Below are 15,496 nucleotides of genomic sequence, written 5' to 3' on the forward strand. Positions count from 1 at the left end.
ACATGTAGTTTTGAGGGCATTGGCCTGCTGTGGCCCCCTCTGCCTGACAAAGCGATAAAGCTATTTCTTCCTACTTCACCCCAAACTGTTTCTATTTGGCACTGGTGAACAGAGGCCAAGTTTTGGCAACAAGTTCACTTTGTTCTAGTCTCCTGACGAAAGCAGTCACAAGCCTGCCTGGATTCTGGGGAAAGAATCCATTGAGCCCCCACCTCTCGATGGAAGGGATGCCAAGAATTTGCAAAGGAGACTAAAACCACCCCAAGAACTCCGGATACCAGTCTGTTCTGTAGCTGAAAGTCACCCTGGAGGCCAACGCTGCTACGGCCCCTTCCGGCTCCAGAGGGGCGGGGGTTCTGGGGGTTGCTGGCCGTGGCCCTCCGTGGGGGCTCAGGCCGCTTAGTCTCACAGCCTGAGGGCTTTCCCTGGGCTGGGGGAAGGAGCTCAGTCCTAAGGGGCAACGCCCAACCAAGAAGAGATGGTGTCAGGGGGTAAATCCCCAACTTCCTCACCCCTTGCAGGGTCAGCACTATAGCTGTGTCAGGCGGTGCCGCCAGGGCAGGCGGCTGGCCTGGGGGCGGACAGCTCCTGAGCACAGCCTCTCCGGCTCTTCCTCCTCACTTCAGCTTCCTGACATCCCTTCCCAGCACCCAACGTCCTGTCCTCAGCTTTTGGTCTAGTCTCTGAGTCCTGTCTAACTCTTACGTGACCCCATGGACTGTAGCCCTCGAGGCTCCTCTGTCCATGGGATTCTTCAGGCAAGAATACTGGAGTGGGCTGCCATTTCCTCCTTCAGGCAATCCTCCCGACCCAGGGATCGAACCCATGTCTCCTGCATTGGCAGGCAGATTCTTTACCACTGAGCCACCTGGGAAGCCTGTCATCAGCTTTTAGGAGGATGCAAACTCAAACACCCATTGCACATGTCCTGGTGAGAGCAAGCCCTGAGCACCATTGCAGCAGGTGGTCTGAAAGCCCTTCCCCAGCCTGAATTCCTGCTCTCGTCATCATTCATTTCATGAATGGGGCCAGCCGAGAAGGTCTGAGATCACCCTGCATTCTCAAAGAAATCACGGGTAAAGCCAAAATTGCCCCATTGCAGGGGGTGGCGGGGGACAGTCAGGGTTCCCTTAGTGGCTCCCACTCTCCCCATGAAATGAAAAGCACTGCTTGCACCCCAAGCCCCTCCTCCCAGACAGCAGCCCTAAAAGTCAGCACTGAGCAATGGCCTGAAGCCTGAAAAGAAATCAAGCAAGACTGAAAGCAGAAAGAGCCCAGTAAAATCTAAACTTCCGTAGCCAGCAACCCTCGAGCAATTAGTTTCTACAGAGAAGGGTGGGATTTAGGAATGGATGTTATTTTATTCTTTCGTTCTTCATCCTCCCCTCCTGGAATTAGCTTATCAGATGATTCAGTCTCCCCTTGGCTCTCAGGACACATGTGACTGCAGGCAAAGCTCAGAAGAGTGAAAAATCTATTTAGAGCAGTTGCCAGAAGTCCCAGTGTTTTCTCAAGCCTAGCTGGCTAATTCAGTTTCTTGGCATAGCCAAGAACAGGTCTCCAGATCTACCAGGCTGTTCTGGCTCCCCTGAGTGGGAAAATGTCTTAAGAACTCTTCTTTCGCTTCTCTGGATCCTTCTTCTGTATCCTACCTGATTGAAAGAAGTGTGGTCACAGAAGTTTAACATGTGTCCAGCCTTGGACTGGAGCTGGAGTTTAATACCTCCATGCCAGCCACCCCCAAAACAATCAGCTCCCACGTAGTATCTACCAACAGAAGAGGTAACAGACCTGCCTGGAGACAGCAAACTGGTTGTTTTCTTGAAAGAACTCCAGAGACCAAATTATACAATTTCTAACACTGGGCTATTCAGGGGCCTGAGAAACACGGAAACCACAAGAGGGAAGGGAAGGAGAGAGGAGGGAGCAGGATAGGATGGCTGCCCTAATTCCACATCCGCCTGGCTCTGCTCCGTTTTACAACAATGTCCACTCTACGGAATGAAACCAAATGTGGTGTCTATGTCTTTAAGACCCAGGCAATTTGGCCAACGGATAGGTTACCATGGCAACCTGTAATTCTGCTGTCAACTAAATGAAAAGCAATAGAAAATCCCTAGCAAATAAAGTGTGCTACCTCTCAGTGACAATTATCTGTTTATTACCGACTGGCTTTGAGTGCTGAAAAATAAAAACATCTAGAATCCTTGGCCATGTGTGAATGAAGCAGGGCTATTTTTTTTTTCTTTCAAAAGCTCTCAGAAAAGAAGAAAACAAACAAGTTTCTGAGAGAGTTTAGATGTCAAGCCTCTGTGATGGCCCCAGAATAAGGCGCCCACTGTATACACACACACACTGCACTAAGGCGAGTGGGATTAGGCAATTCAGAGCTCCATGTCCACAGGCAGAGGTCAGACCTCACCCAAGAAGTGCCTTCAGGAGACCGCCTTGAAAATGTCTAAGACCCAACGAAGCTTCGACATGTGTGCTCTGCACACCAAGAAGTGTTTTGTTAAGATTATAATCCCAATGAAACATCAAAAAGCTCCTCCACCAATAGTCAACCAATTTAAACAACCTTTATTTAAAGACTATTGGGGCATTTTGTAAGACACTATAGCTGTAAGAGGGCTTCCCTGGTGGCTCAGTTGGTAAAGAATCTGTCTGCCATGCAGGAGACCCCAGTTCGATTCTTGGGTCGGGAAGATCCCCTGGAGGAGGGAATGGCAACACACTGCAGTACTCTTGTCTGGAGAATCCCCAAGGACAGAGGAGCCTGGTGGACTGCAGTCCATGGGGCTGCAAAGAGTCGGACATGACTGAGTGACTAAGCACAGCACAGCACAGAGCGGTAAGAACAGGGAAGGACTTCCATGGTGGTCTGGTGGTTAAGATGCTGCGCTTCCACTGGACGGGATGTGGGTTTGATCCCTGGTTGGGGAACCAAGATCCTGTATATCACGTGGTGGGGCCAAAAAATAAAACTGCAAAAAACCAAGACCGTCTCTGACCACTGTGTACTGTACGTGTTCAGTCACTGAGTCGTGTCCAACTGTGGCTCCCTGGACTGTAGCCCACCAGGCTCCTCTGTCCATGGAATTCTCCAGGCAAGAATACTGGAGGGGGTTGCCATTTCCTCCTCCAGGAGGTCTTTCAGACCCAGGGATCAAACCTGCATCTCTTGTGTCTTCTCCATTGGCAGGCGGATTCCTTACCACTAGCGCCACCTGGGAAGCCCTCTGACCTCTACAAGCTCACATTTGGGGAATGGGGGGTTGGGGGGGGCGAGGATAGATACATAAATTATATGACAAGGTTTCCCAAGTGCTATGGGATGAATCATGTCCCCCAAAAAGTCCATCCATTCAGTCCTAATCCCCAGAACCTCTGAATGTAACTGTATTTGAAGATACGATCCTTAAAGTCGAAATCAAATGAAAGCTAAGTCATTAGGGTAGAGCCTAATCCAATCTGACTGGTATGTTTACATGAAGGAGAACTTCAGACACAGCCAAGTGCAGAGGGAAGCTGGCATGAAGACACAGGGAGAGGACGGCCGTCTAGAGTCCACAGGAGCGGCCGGTCAGATCCTCTCCTCACGGGCCACGGAAAGAACCAAGCCTGCAGACACTTGGATCTTGGACTTGCCTCCGGAACCGTGAGAAGGAAGCTTCTGTGGGTTACCGCCCAGTCTGTCATGCTCTGTTTCAGCAGCCCTGCAAACTAACACACCAGACTGTACTCCAGAGTTGTGCTGTGCTAAGTCGTTCCGGTGGTGTCCAACTCCATGTGACCCCAAGGACTGTAGCCCGCCAGGCTCCTCCGCCCAGGGGGTTCTCCAGGCAGGAAGACTGGAGTGGGCTGCCGAGCAGCAGTGCTCATTCAGCTGCTGCAGAGTCGCCCGGAGGATTTCTTGACGCAGACTGGTAGGTCCCAGCTAGAGTTTCTGGTCCAGGAGATCTAGGGGAGACTCTAGAACCCACCTTTCTTTTTTCCTTTTTTGGCCGTACTATGCCACTCTGTGGGGTTTTAGTTCCCCAACCAGGGATGGAACCCAAGCCCTGGGCAGCGAACGTGCAGAGTCTTAGCCACTGGACTGCCAAGGAATTCCCTGGAATCTGCATTTCTCACATGTTCTAAGGTGATGCAGGTGCCAGTCTGAAGACTGCGTCCGAAGAACCACTGTCTTAGGGGTACAAAGTCCAGATTAAGGCTATCTCTAGTCAGGCAGAATCAAGATAGGAGTCCTCTTGCTCCCTCCCCCTGAGTCTAAAATGGGAAGTTTTCATATCTGAGTGTCACTCAGGTGCAGGAACAGGAGGGGGGCTGCCCGGGTGTGCTCATCCCAGGGGCGGTCACGGCCACAAAGGTCTCAATCCTGAGGACACGGCAGCCGTGTCCATTCCTACAATTCCTACATTCCTACAATGTCCATTCCGGCCATGAGCGAGTCTTGGTTCTGAGCAGTAAGACCAGCAGTCCTCCCTGCATTGACAAGGTCATCAGGGGGGCAGACTGGGACTGAGCTCGGTCCTCCCTGTGCCACCGAACCCCAGCTCGTGTGCCCAACACACAGCGAGGCCAAACTAACCAAAACGATGGAGTTCGGAGCAGAGAAAGGTTTATCGCAGGAACATGCAAGGAGACAGAGAGCTCATGCCCCCCAAAATCCTGAACTCCCCAAACTTCAGCAAAGCATTTTTAAAGGCAAGATGAGGAAGGGGGATGGTTGGTTTCTGCAAATTTTTTTGTGTAGGAATCCTTTGTTCTTGCAGCTGTCCATGTAGGTACAGCTACATGGACACGATGTTCCTGTAGACCTCCACCAAGACAAACGTTATTCTTCATTCTGAAACTTTTTATTGCTATACAAATGGAAAAGTGTTATCCCCTTAAAGCCTTGAGAATGGGCTGTCCTGTCTATTTCAGGCTCTAGGCAACATTCTTTACGTAAAGCAAAAGCAATAGAATACAAAGGTTAGATGAATGGATAAAGGTGTGGTACACACACACACACACACACACACACACATAAAGGAATATTACTGAGCCATAAAAAGGGATGAAATTGTGCCATTTGCGGAGACATGGATGGACCTAGAGTCTGTCATACAGAGTGAAGTAAGTCAGAAAGAGAAAAACAAATACTGTAGATTAACACATGTATGTGGAATCTAGAAAAATGGTACAGATGAACCTATTTTCAGGTCAGGAATAGATGTGGATGTAGAGAATGGATGTGTGGACACAGGGAGGGACGGAGGAATTGGGAGACTGGAAGTGACGTGTATACAGCTGTATGTAAAACGGCTAGTGGGAACCTGCTGTAAAGCAGAGCAAGCCCAGCTTAGTGCTCTGCAATGACCTGGAGGGGTGGGGAGGGGGCGGGGGGAGGCTCAAGAGGGAGAGGATTTACGTGTACATATAGCTGATTCACTTCATTGCACAGCAGAAACTAACACAACATCGTAAAGCAATTATACTCCAATAAAAGAGAGAAGCAAAGCTCATGTGGACTCAGAGTTGTTCCTCCCTATCATTACACCAGCTTGAGAAGGCCATCAGGAGGTGTTGCCCTGTTCAGCCAGAGACAGTGGACTGGAGGGAGGGGACAGAAGGATCGCCCTCTCTTGACCTCCCTACAGCCCAGGTGACTCTGGGCCCTGACCCCAAGTCACACTTCAGAAGGCCCAAGCCAGTCCCTCCTCTGGCCCCTCCCCCGCCAAGGGCGCCCACTTCTAGATCATCTCCAGATCTGAGCCCCCTGCCCGAGTGGCCTGGACTGCTTCCAGGGCCTGCACAAGCCTCTCCTTGGCTGTAGTTGTCGAACCACACGGCCAGTATCCAAAGCTCTGAGCAGTGCGTTGCTATCTGGAATGGAAGGAGCCCTAATCTGTAGTATTACTGATTTCCACAGTATCAACATTCCTACTGGGGCCAATTTCAAGACACCAGTGTGAAGTCAGCAGGGTCACAAAATTCCTTTAAAAAAAAAATAGCTTCTCTTGCTATGGAATAAAAGCTGGAGTGCAGAAAACAGGGAACAGGCTAGCGGCCTTCATTTGTACTTTTGCCTCAGTCCTGTGTTTATTAGCAGCAAGCCAAGAGCACCATCCCAGACAGAGTACTGAAAAAGCAGAGACATCACTTTGCTGACAAAGGTCTGTACAGTCACAGCTATGGTTTTTCCAGTATCAAGTACGGAGATGAGACTTGGGCCACAAAGAAGACTGAGCACTGAAAAACTGATACTTTTGAACTGTGGTGTTGAGGACTCTTGAGAGTCCCTTGGACTGCGAGGAGATCAAACCAGTCAATTCTAAAGGAAATCAACCCTGAATATTCACTGGAAGGACTGATGCTGAAGCTGAAACTCCAGTACTTTGGCCACCTGATGCGAAGCGCAACAGAGGATGAGATGGTTAAATAGCATCATCGACTCGATGGACATGAATCTGAGCAAGGTCCAGGAGAGAGTGAAGGACAGGAGAGCCTGGCATGCTGCAATCCATGAAGTCATAAAGAGTCGGACACGACTTAGCAACTGAACAACGGCAACAAAAGAGCATCACTCCTGCATCCACAGGGAGGCTGGGCCGGTCACCCCCGACCGTGGCCGTCGTCAATGCGCTCACAAAGGAGGGCCTTCCTCCCTAATAGGCCTCCGTGCAGAAGCCAGTACCTCACAGCCACCCCCAGCCCCTTGTTCTTTCCAGGAGAGCCTGCTGCTCTCCACAGAGAGTCAAAGACCCTGTATATATGTTTGTTTTCCAGATTCACTTGCCAAATGAGACCCAACTGGCCAGTGGCAGCTGAGATGCATAGTCTGCGGGGACCTCCTCCTGAAAGAAATTTCCCCTCATACACAAGAGGAAGGTTTCTCCTCTTCTCCTCTGGACATAGTAATTCTGCTGTGATGCCTGACAAGGTGCCCACTTGCAATGTTACGAACATGCACAAGATGACAAAGAAACTTTTGTTGTTTTGTTTTTATTAATTGTGATAAAATATGCATATCATAAAATTAACCACTTTCAAGCATATAGTTCAGTAGTGTTAAGTACAATCACATCATTGTGCAACCAGTCTCCAGAATTGTTTTCTTATCCATTTTTTGAAGCGTACTTGCTTCACAATGTTAATTTCTGCTGTACAGCAGTGACTCAGTTATAAAAATACAGACATTCTTCTTCATATTCTTTTCCACTGTGGTTTACCACGGGTTACTGAATATAGTGCCCTGTGCTCTGCAGTAGGACTTTGTCCCTCCCGTATAAGTAGGTCACATCTGCTGACCCAGCCTCCCACTCCATCCCTCCGCTGCCCCTCTTTGGCAACAGCTGTCTGTTCTCTGTGTCTGTGAGTCTATTTCCGTGTCATAGGTAGCTTCGTTTGTGTCGTAGTTTAGAATCCACGTGTGATATGGGTGTTTGTCTTTCTCTGACTTCACTTAGCACAATAATCCCGAGGTCCATCCGTGGTGCTGCACTTGGCATCGTTTCGTTCTTTTTTCTGGATGAGTAATATTCCATTGCACAGATGCGCACATGTCCTTTATCCACTCGTCTGCCAGTGGGCATCCAGGTGATTTCTGTGTGTACTGTGAAGAGTGCTGCTATGAACGAAGGGGTGCATGTATCTTTCTCAATTATGATTTTGTCTCCAGAACGTTTTTCATCTTGCAAAACTGAAGCTCTGAAATACCTCACCATCCTGCCCTACCCCGACCCTTCATCCCCAAACACCATTCTACTTCCTACTTTCTGTCTCTGTGAATGTGACCACTCCAAGTATATAAGTGGAATTATTTAGTATTTGTCCTTTTATAACTGGCTTATTTCACTTGGCATAAGGTTCATCCTAGTTGTCGGACGTGCCAGAATTTTTCTTTTTTATGACTGAATAGTATTCCCATCACATACATATAATGTATTTTAGAATGTAAAATTATATAAAAGTATAATTATTATAATAAAAGTATATAGAAGTATAATTGTCTCGTATTCCCATCACGTACACATAAACATGAGCTGTGCATCCTTCAGACGCCAGTGAACACTCAGGCTGCCTCCACCCTTTGGCCACCATGAATAAGGCTGCTATAATCTGGATGTACAAATCCTTTTTCAAGATGCTGCCTTCAATTCTTCGGGGGTACAGTCCCAGAACTGGCACTGCTGGATCATACGGTAACCCTATTTTAAAAGTGTGAAGGGCTGCCATACCATTTCCACAGCAGCTGCACCACCTAACACCCACAGCGCACAGTGGTTCCGAAGCATCACGTCTTTAACAACACTATTTTCTTTTTCTGTTTTTCTGTTTGTTTGATGAACAACCACCACTATCTACGGGGAGTGAGGGGTGCTCTCGAGTTCTTGATGGCACTTGGAGCCACGGAACCAGCCTGGAACTACCCTGCCCTCAGAGGTCTTATGCAGGAAATAAGTAACAAATATCCTTATTGCTTTCATCCCGTTTAGGTAAGTCTTAAGTATCTTCTAGTTGATGCACTGCTCTTTCCATGAGACCCCAAACAGAAAGGACTAATTCAGGATTTTAATCTGTTTCTCATACAGGAAGTGCTTTAGATACGAACCTTCAAGTTTTGAATTTTCACAGATGTGAAGTTGCACTCTCACGTCCAGTCGCCTGTCAGCTCTCGTGTCTGGTGTGCGCCGCCACCCGCGTGCGTCCGCTGCGCTCTCGTGTCTGGTGTACGCCGTCACCCGCGTGCGTCCGCTGCAAGTGGCTGTGCTGTGTACTTGCTGTACAGTGTTGTCCAAAGTAAAGCAGCACAGTATCTTCATTTCAAGCCCAGGGTGTCCAGAAGCAGATGTAAAAGCAGCAGTATATAGCTGACTGTGGTAGCTGGTACCTAGGCTAACTCTGTTGGCCTTAGGAACAAGTTGGACTTATGGATGTGCTCTCAGAATGGAGCTCGTTTGCACGTAGGAGGCTTACTGTACTTTCCACTATGTGCTGCTTCCTGCACTCTTGGAACCTAACTCGAATTCTAGCCCAGGATCAAGTCACTCTGTAGAGCTATGCAAATACAAAGGAGTGCTCATAACCAGCTTTATCCATAATAACCCCAAACTGGAAACAGCCCAGATATTCATCAACAGGAAAAATAAACCGGTACACCCCTACAAAGGGATACTATGCAGCAACATACAGATCAGAGCAATAGTTACTGTCTCCTTAGCAGCGGGGATTGTCTGGAAAGGGGTACAAGGAGACTTTGGGGGTGATGGTAACGTTCTGTCTCGGCTGGGTTTGGGGTTGCAGGGGCAGAATGCCTGTCACGCAGAGTGGAGACTGTACCCAAAGATGTGTGCATTTCCTTGTAAATTTTACATCAAAGGAACAAACTGAATTAATATTCACCTCTAGCAAAATGTATGCAAGCTGAAAATCTTAGGGGGCAGTTTCCTGGTGACTGCAGTTTACTTTATTAAAGTATTTTTGTAATAGATGAGGCTTCCCTGGTGACTTAGTGGGTAAAGAATCCACGTGCCAATGCAGGAGACACGGGGTCACAATCCTGATCCAGGAAGATCCCACATGCCCGTGGAGCAGCTAAGCCTGGAGTCCTAACCACCGAGCCAGTGCTCTAGAGCCTGGGGGCCGCAACTGCTGAAGCCCCCGAGCCCCAGAGCATGTGCTCCTCAGTGAGGCGGGCCGCGGCACCAAGAAGCCCACGCACCGCAATTGGAGAGGAGCCCCGCCCTCTGCAACCAAGAGCCAGCACTGCCAAAAATAAATAAAATGATCTTTAAAAAATCAAGATCGGTGGGTGAATGGAAGGGTGGACAGATGTGTAAGAAGTACCGAATGACGATGGTAAGATACGGGTTTCAGGCATCTGCGTGTTCCCTGTAAGATTCTTCTGACATCACCAGCTAAGAGCGTTGGAAAATGACAGTAGCTGAAGTTTTGGTTTCACACGGTAAAAAGTTTCTCTGAATTCCATGAGGGCTGGATAAAATTAAAAGGATGAAGAATACATTTGAATCAGTTCTAATGAGGTGGATGAAACTGGAGCCTATTATACAGAGTGAAGTAAGCCAGAAAGAAAAACACCAATACAGTATACTAAAGCATATATATGGAATTTAGAAAGATGGTAACAATAACCCTGTACACGAGACAGCAAAAGAGACACTGATGTATAGAACAGTCTATTAGACTCTGTGGGAGAGGGAGAGGGTGGGATGATTTGGGAGAATGGCATTGAAACATGTATAATATCATATATGAAACGAGTCGCCAGTCCAGGTTCGATGCACGATACTGGATGCTTGGGGCTGGTGCACTGGGACGATCCAGAGGGATGGTATGGGGAGGGAGGAGGGAGGAGGTTTCAAGATGGGGAACATATGTGTACCTGTGGCGGATTCATTTTGATATATGGCAAAACCAATACAATATTGTAAAGTTAAAAAATAAAATAAAATTAAAAAAAAGATGTAGGTGAGGCGATGAGAGAATCAACAGCAAACATTTTACACTCTTTTACACTTCTACTACAAATACTTACTCTTTGGTTAGGATCGAAGACGCAAGCGCTGCTTGCTGTGCAGGAAAGTCTGAGACGGAGCGCCCGGGGTTCACCGAGAACTCGAGGAGCCCCTGAGCCGACAGGTGAGCCGGGCGCCCTTCACCGGGTGCTCCTGACGTCTCTCCCACCCTGGGCCCTCCTCCGGCTTCACTGGAACCTCGGGGGAATGAAGCTCCTTGACACAACCCCAGGCCCTGCACACTTCTGTCCCCAAGCCCCGAGAGGTGACTTGGAGCGAAAGGCAGCGGCAGGCCGGCCGGCAGGGCGCAGTCAGCCGGGCGGCCCCTGCGGCGGCGGCCTCTGCCCAGCCGCCCCAGCAGTCGCCACTCGGGCGGCTCTTCTGTGTTGTTTGCAGACCATCACAAAGGTCAGCCCTGGAGGCGACGCTGGAGGGCACAGGGGTCGACGGCCTCGACTCCTCCAAGAGCCGAACTGTGAGGAGAAAGGTGTCCTCCAACCTCCAACCTCAGTAAACGCTGAGAACATTCGAAACTAAGACACGGAATGCTTCCCTTTCAGGACATGGAAGTTGCCTGTACCGTCAAGAAGCCGACGACCGCAGCCTCTGAGGTCGAAGTCCACCCTGGGCAAGGCCAGCACCGACCGGAAGCCTGAGGCCCCTCCCTGAGGGGCAGGTGACAGGACACAGACCTGGTCATCCTCTGGCCCTTGCTTCAGATGCTCCTGGGGAAGTTACAGGAATCGGCCGTGTGCGAAGGCGGAGGTCCCCGCCGGGTCAGTCCTTCCTGACAGCGCAGTTTCCAGCTGAGGAGGCGTAAATCAGGAGCTACCGCTCAGTGCCCTTCTCCTCACTCCAGCCCGAGGGCTTCTGAGAGACCCGCCCCCGGGCTGAGCCCCAGAGAGCCCCCCAGGCCTCCTCCCCTGGGATCAACCCCTCTCTCCTCCTTCTGCTCACGGGCAGTGACCTCATGTCTGAATAGGTTTCACTGTTGGCAGCAAGATTTTACTACCTTTCATTTAGTCTCACAACCACTCTGTCCTTTTACAGAAGAGAGAACGTTTTACTGAAGGGTTGAGGGGATGACATTAGACTATTAGGTTTTCACTCCTTGCCTAAGAGCTTCCCCTTTAGCTCCTCTCAACAGCCCACATCTGCACAGAGCCAAGCAGACTTACTAAAAACCACTCTGCAAGGAGGGGACCCCAGCCCCGGCCTCTCTCTCCCACAGAACACCTGAGAGCAGACTCCAAGGCCCAGACATCTGGGTTTTGCAATCCGACTCTCCACTCAGTAGCTGTGCAAACGTGAATAAGTTACTTAAACTCTGAGCCTAGGTTTCTTCATCTAGAAAAACAGAATTACCTCTTGGGGTTAAGTAATAGTGGTGTGCTGGGAGTGTTTAACAGCTGGCTCCCTGAGGAGGAGTATCATACATATGAGTGTGCATCTACTGTTCTTACTGAAAGGCTATATAGTGCACAGTATACAAAGTGTACGATCCTCTTTACTGTTAACTCCATATATACAGTTCTCACAGAATGCATGCCTTTATTTTTGCCAAAGTTGCAACTGACAAATGTAGTTCTGGCATGCTGACTGACATTTTAAATATATTAATACAATAAATGTGTCCATGCTCCATCACTTCTGTCAGGTCCGACTCTTTGCGACCCCATGGACTGTACATGGGATTCTCCAGGCAAGAATAGTGGAGTGGGTTGCCATGCTCTCCTCCAATACAATAAAACAAACAATAAAAACGACATCAGAACTTGTCTTGTTTATCAATGATGTGAGAAATTTCTTTGCTGAACCAGGTAATACTTTTCAACTACTGGACTATTTCTTCATTTTTCTATGCTATTTGCAATGGTTAACAGCAACAGACGTGAGACACTTATAAGTTTAATCTGTATCCTTAACATTTTCTCCATCACTTTCTCAAGCCTATAAAATCAACAAAACAATAAATCAAGCCCTGATTCAGAGCATGTGCAGATTTTCATGGTATAGATAATCCCTTGGCAGGGAGATGGGAAGGTGTGCAGAAACACGCTGACATAAAGGATTCCCACCATGCACTTACACACACATAAAGCATTAATAATACGTTTAAAATAATTAGGGAGAGATGAGCTTTAAGTATTACCCCTTCAAATATAACTCAATTGTAAACTTACCTAACTTAATTTTTAATAATGGTTGTTTCTACCAACCAGGTGGCTAAATCCCTGACCAGGTCACACCAGACCTCAGGAGCCCCCGAGCTGGGCCCCGCACAGCATGGCAAGAGCAGCCCCTGCAGGACTTGGCTGCTGTGACTGGGGACCACCTGCTCCACAGGCATACGCCTTTACAACACTGTCTGGATTGGTGCCCTGGATTTTCATGGAACCTCACTTTGCATTAAAAAATAAAAAATCCTGAGACACAGATGTTCAGTAAATGTAAGTAATGAGGAAGTAAACCATCAGTTTATTCCTCAAAAATCCTGTCCGACAAAATAGCTTTGAAAAAGAGCAGCCACTTCGATGGTGGGGGGCGGGGGGCCGGGGGGGGACACAGAAAAATGATCAAGACAGAACGCAAGTGCGGGTGCTTTCCAGATTGGAAACTACCCTACTTGTGTTTAACTGTAGAATCTGCACAGGAAATGAAATATCTTTTGTAGGAGGCAAAAACAGATGAAAATGTACAAGCAAAGCAACAAAGTAATGGGGCGGGGGGAACCGCTGAGGTTAAGGATAAGAAGAGTTCAGAGAAAAATGAAGCAGCAGATGAGAAAACAGCTTACCTCAGACACCTTAGAAGGTCATATTCAGTTCCGTGTGCCAGCTTCGCTGGTGGTTCAGGCAGTGAAGAATTTGCCTGCAACGTAGGAAACCCAGGTTCAATCCCTGGGTCAAGAAGATCCCCTGGAGGAGGGCAAGCAACCCACTCTAGTATTCCTGCCTGGAGAACCCCATGGACAGTGGAGCCTGGCGGGCTATAGTCCATGGGGTCACAGAGTCAGGACAAGCGACTTAGAACACAATTATCCTGGGTTTGTGCCGGAGTCTTTAACATTGGGCTCACTCTCTTTGGTTATCTGTGTTAAAATGCAGGGGCAATGCTCATCCTGAGAGCACGATCACCTTCTGGGGAATGTGCCCCACATAAAGGGCTCTAGAGAGGCTCTGAGCTTCCTCCAAGCCTGCACTCATGGTTCCTGCTGCTGCTGCTGCTGCTGCTGAGTCGCTTCAGTCGTGTCCAACTCTGTGCGACCCCAGAGACAGCAGCCCACCAGGCTCCCCCGTCCCTGGGATTCTCCAGGCAAGGACACTGGAGTGGATTGCCATTTCCTTCTCCAATGCATGAAAGGGAAAAGTGAAAGTGAAGTCGCTCAGTCGTGCCTGACTCTTAGCGACCCCATGGATTGCAGCCCACCAGGCTCCTCCGTCCATGGGATTTTCCAGGCAAGAGTACTAGAGTGGGGTGCCATTGGCTCCTACACACGCTCAATTCAAAGTGTTGTTTTAAATGAGCCTACTACTCTGGTGTCTAAAAATCACCCCGAGGCCAGCAACTTTCACACTGTGAAGGGCAACTCTGACAAGGCTCCTAGAACACAGGCCATAGTTGTTCCTCAACTCTAGAAAGAAAGAAAGTGAAGTCACTCAGTCATGTCTGACTCTTTGCGACCCCATGGACTGTATCCTGCCAGGCTCCTCTGTCCATGGGATTCTCTAGGCAAGAATACTGGAGTGGGTTGCCATTTCCTTCTCCAGGGATCTTCCTGACTCAGGGATTGAACCCGGGTCTCCTGCATTGCAGGCAGACTCTTTACTGTCTGAGCCACCAGGGAAGCCCCCAGACTAAGAATTAAGAAAAGCAAATGTAAGAAGTTTTAATAGGCCTGCTGCTGCTATGTCGCTTCAGTCATGTCCGACTCTGTGCGACCCCACAGATGGCAGCCCACCAGGCTCCCCCATCCCTGAGATTCTCCAGGCAAGAACACTGGAGTGGGTTGCCATTTCCTTCTCCAATGCATGAGTGAGTGTTAAAACTAACACCAGATCCATGAACTGGCTGTTTTTACTCAGTTACTCAGCAGCAGTATTTCCAAAACTTGCAAGGATTTCCATCTGTTTTGCTTTCCATCAACCACACATTTATTTCAAGTTCATTGTTTCTCACCCTGTGCAAAAAAGGGGCAAAACCCGATATAAGTTTGTACAATACTCAATAGAATATGATCAACATCCTGATCAAAACTTGAAGTGGGTTACCAGGGACTTTCTCCTGAAAGCATACTTTCCAAAGAGCCTTAGAAGAGCTCAGCACAGAAAAAAACAGGGTGGAGAGGGTGGTGTTTATCTGGTGGAGAACCTTTGGGAAAAAAGCTGCATCCTCCTAAACCCTTCCTTAAAGGACACACGCACATCTGCTCATCAGAGAACACGAATGCCGTGAAGGCCTCTCGGTCACCTTGGTTAACCCAGTGTTTCCACATTCATTTCATCAAGGAGCCCATGTCTCCCACCTGACATCAACTAACATTCACAGCAAAGTAGGGGATATCACCGGTCTTGGAAACAACTGCGGGAAACGCTGGTTTAAGTGGCCCACACGGCTGCATACCCTGTAAGGTGAGAGGAGGCGGTGGTCGTGCAGAGGCTCCCGACACGGTTCATGGTCACCGCCGAGCCCTGTCTACACCAGGTCCCCTACCCGCCTCTCCACATTCCCTAACCAGGAAGACCACCTCATCTCACACAGCAAACCTCCATTCAGCTGGCATCATAGAAAACTAACAGTCTTTTCTGGAATCTCTAAACAAACTCTGAAGTCTCCTTTTTTAAAAAGTCCTACATATTTATACCCCCCCAACCCACCCCATGCTGAATCAGAGATCTACATAAAAGAGACCCTGCTCTGCTCAAGGGAACGCAGTAAGGTAATTATAGATGGTCTTACAAAAAACTCGAGAT

The 15,496-nt window shown here is 48.7% G+C and overlaps 1 long non-coding RNA gene across 2 annotated transcripts; it reads right to left on the reverse strand.

The window, feature by feature from the left end:
* Positions 1 to 6,974: 6,974 nt before the first annotated feature.
* LOC133240093 (uncharacterized) lies at positions 6,975 to 15,386 on the reverse strand. 2 transcript variants are annotated; one of them, XR_009734103.1, is made up of 3 exons: positions 14,056 to 15,386; positions 13,321 to 13,394; positions 6,975 to 11,329 (listed from the first exon to the last, which is right to left on the reverse strand). It is a non-coding gene; the product is annotated as an uncharacterized LOC133240093 (long non-coding RNA). The 2 variants fall into 2 exon arrangements; XR_009734102.1 differs by having other exon boundaries at positions 6,975 to 13,394.
* Between the last annotated feature and the right edge of the window lie 110 nt (positions 15,387 to 15,496).

This window comes from Bos javanicus, chromosome 27, assembly GCF_032452875.1.
Source record: "Bos javanicus breed banteng chromosome 27, ARS-OSU_banteng_1.0, whole genome shotgun sequence".
Lineage (NCBI taxonomy): Eukaryota > Metazoa > Chordata > Mammalia > Artiodactyla > Bovidae > Bos > Bos javanicus.